Below are 4106 nucleotides of genomic sequence, written 5' to 3' on the forward strand. Positions count from 1 at the left end.
ATTGCAAATATGATATAGCGTTTTGAGTTCCTATGACTTCATCAACTAGTTGAAGTCGACTCGACTTTTGTCATGCTAAAGTCGACTTTTAAAAATATGTACTTGTTTAACCCCTACTAGCATCCACATAAATGCAAAGGAAATTACTGGAAAACTGCTAAAACTAGTGATTATTTTAAATATAAAATTCAAATTTAACTTAGTTTTGGTCAAAGCTTGAAAGAGCCGCTGCGGCAGGACCAAAGAGTCGCATGTGGCTGTAGAGCCGCAGGTTGCAGACCCCTGTTCATGAGTCTAACAGCCTCATGGTAGAAGCTGTTCCTCAGTCTAGTGGTTCTACACTTAATGCTCCTTAGCCTCCTTCCTGAGGGGAGCGTGGCAAAAAGTGAGGTGTCTTGGCCTCAATCCCTGGGGGGGCCTTGGGGGGCTGGGGGGGGGGGGGGGGGCTGTTGGGTCAGTGGGGGAGCTGACCCCCTGTGGGAGCATTTGCTCTCACAGTTATTTCTCCCCATCCCTCACCATGCACCTCCACCCTCTTCATTTCAATTCCATACATTTAGGGTTGTTTGGGCTCGGGTGTGCTGCAACAATTTTACATCTTTGTTGACCATAGCCACCTGGGACTCAATTTTATTGTACACCTTAGACATTCATTCATAACATCCTCATGACATTCATATATAGGAATTTGAGGTGGGCACATGGCTATGGGTGGTGGGATGACCTTACTCTCACCCCCTGTGCCTGTGCTCACTTACAACGGTTGCATTTAGACACTAGGGTTTGGATAGAGTTGGGGTGGAGGGGAAACTGGCACCATGCCAGCCTTTGCTCCTTCTTCTTTCCTTTTTAATGGCACTATACAACAACACACATCAACAGCACATCTAGGGGTGGGGGTGTATGTGTCGGGGTCTTATTTTTATTTTTTTTATTTATTTATTTATTTATTTATTTATTTATTTCTCCTCTTCCTACCCACCTAGTTCCCTGACTGCCATTCCGGGGGTGGGGTCCGGGAGAAGGGCAGGCCGTCGGGTGTTGACCAGGACTATGTGGGGGTTCAGGGTCTGGGGGTTGCCATGGGCGGTGCTGGCGCTGTGCTCTCCCTGGGGTTGTTTGGACCCCCTGAGCTTGGCTCTTGGGTGCCATGGTTGGCCCGCTGGCCGGGGTGGCTGCCGGGGCCTGGCGGGCGGTCGGCTGGGGGTGCGTGCTTGGTTGTTGGCGGTGTGTGGGGGTGGTCGGTGGCGTGTCCTCTTCATGGTGGGGGGGTGTCCTGTCGGCGGGGCAGACCTGGGCCGGGTCTGGGGTATTGGCTCTTCTCCGCTCAAGAATGAATGGGTTTACCTCCTGGGTTTGGGCATGGGCTGCCCCCTGTAGAGGGCGGGTACATGTCTTGGACCTGGGGGGTATAGAGTGTGTATCGGGAATAAGAATGAAATGTATCGTTATTGTATGTCTTTGAGTGAATGAATGTGAGATTGAGGTTGGGATAGTGTGATTGTGTCTGTGTATGAATGGGTATTTGTTAGGCCGAGACTCGGACTGCCCCCTCTTTGATACAACTGGGGGTGCTTGGTATCGCGCCCCTATCGCGCGGCCCCCTGGTGGGGTGTGCCCTTGCCTGCCGGCGCGCTTGGGGCCCTTGGTATCGGGGGCTGGGCGCTTGGGCGTGTGTCGGCTCGGCCTGGTGTCTGCCTGGTGGGGCTCGGGTCCTCTGGCCCTGTCAGGCCTTGGCCTGGGTGGTGTGAGTCCTCGGTGCCTGGGCCTCGGTGCCTGGACCTGGACCTACATCGGTGCGGCGGGTGCTGACGGAGGCCTATGAGTTTGTCGCTGTTGGCCCCGGGGGGTCACTGTATGTGGTTGCTGGTGGGGATCTTCCGGTTCTCCCCTGTGGTCCGTTCTGGGGGGTGGGTGAGTGGTTCGTCCTGTGTGGGTGGCTCTGGGGGCTCCGCGGTCGGGGTCCCTCCTGGGGTCTTGGGCTCTGGTCCCCCCTTTTTCGTCTGCCTCTGGTCTTGGGGGTCGGGTCTCTGCTGCTTCACAGTTACTAATAAATGTTCTATTAGAGAAGCCTTATACACTTATGCATGCTCACTACCACACACAAATAGAAGCAGGGATGTTTATGTAGGCTTTATATGTAGATATATAGATATGTATGTGAGTGTATATTCATGTGTATGTATGTATGTATGTATGTATATAGGCGTAGGTATGTGTATATATATTCATGGAAACTTACTGCAAAGCCATGAATATTTTAAGTTCTTTATACATATGTATTTTGTTGCTGTGTTTTGTCATGTTCTTTGCAGGTGAACAGACAGTGGCCGGGTGTTTTGACGTGTGCTCTATTTGTATATATTTCTTATATTTTGGAGTCTTACTTTGTCTTTTCTTTCTTTCTATCCTATTAAAAAAAAAAAAAAAAAAAAAAAAACCTACACTAGAATGTCACTATAATAAATATTTCATAATAATGGTGTGGAGAGGATGGCTGTAAGGGGAGAAGGGAGGCCATCTAAAAAAAAAAAAAAAAAAAAAAAAAAAAAAAGTGTGTGTGCTGGGTGAGTGGGGTCCTTCATGATGCAGGTGGCCCTCTACATAAATTACCTTTAAACAAAGAACATACAATCATCTTCTTTTAATTTGACTTGCATATAGAAGTATTGTCTTTTACGAGTTTTCCTGACTAAAGTGTGCTCCCATCATAATACCTAAATCACTTTGTTGTATTTAGATCAGGATAGACGTGTAAACCACAAATGGATGTTTTTTTTTAGTTTTTTTTTTAGAGGCACCGCTAAAACAAACACCATTTGCTGTAATTGCAACTGTAAATATTACATGCTTAATTTCCCACAAAAAGAACAGAAAAAAAGTTATAATGAGTTTTAATAAAATAGATTCACTATAAAACAATCCCCGGGACGGTTGTGCCAAATAAATCACATGCAACCTCATCGAGTGAAATACGGGAAATAATTTATTTGCTCTGTTGGTAATATTATAAACAGGTTATTATTGTGTCTGAAACACTGGATGGTAACTTCTTGCTTCGGTGGCTTTTAGTGAACATTGAGTGTTATTGATCCATTACTTCATTCTGACAATTATTTAATGTGATAGTTGTCTAAATGGCTGCAGTTTGATTTTGAAGCCATTTATTAAAGCTTTCTACAAAAACAACACCTACAACAACTCTGTAAGGTCAATAAAATGAAACTCAGTCAGCTACTTTTTTAAAAGAAATGTTCTCCAGTAGCTGAAAAAAAAAAAAAAAGGCCTTTCACGTTAATCGATAATCCTCCAGTCAGGGAAGGCTGAAGGTTAGAGGTCAAACATTTTTTAAAACCTGCTATTGGATAATCAAGGGTAATAACCTTAATTAATTGGTGGAGTGTTGAGGAGGAGGAGTTGTTTATAGCATATAATGTGTTGATTTACATAACCATGAAGGATTCAATTATTTATGTAAAAGTGTCCATTATATCACTTTAAGGTGAACAAAAAGGTGTCTTTTAATGCCATCAATGTTCAATCAGGCAGAACTTCATTAATCCACATAATTAATTGAGCTGACTTTCTTATGCTCCTTTTGCTACCTTTACTTTTTGGTCGGATGGACATGTTTCACCATTATTGTTGTCGCATCCCTCTAAGGGTTGTGTGTTAATCTGCTCGACCCAGCACCTGTCACAAACTGATAAACACACAATAAACTGACTTTCCCAGCTTCCTCACCAATACCAACAACCTTGAAGAGTTTTGGTTATGTAGCAGGTTAAAGGTATGTATCAGCAAATGAAATGGATGTTCCATTCTTGTTTCTGGGTAGTAATGCTAGAAAATACTACAGAACAATGGTGATAACAACTGATAACGTCCATTTAATGGGTGATAACATTCAAAGCGGGTGAAAACAAGTAAGATGACATCAAGGTTCAGGTGAATCTGTCATTTGGATATTTCAGTTGAATAGCCTGATGCATGCTCAATAATCCAGGTAGAAAAATCTAAAAAAGTTAAATCTGGTCCTCTGGACATTCAAAAAAACAAAACAAAGCAAATCAACAAAAAAATGTAGAAACGTTTCGTCTCTCATC

Source organism: Nematolebias whitei, chromosome 1 (genome assembly GCF_014905685.2).
Source record: "Nematolebias whitei isolate Nwh7 chromosome 1, NemWhi1, whole genome shotgun sequence".
In the NCBI taxonomy this organism is placed as follows: domain Eukaryota; kingdom Metazoa; phylum Chordata; class Actinopteri; order Cyprinodontiformes; family Rivulidae; genus Nematolebias; species Nematolebias whitei.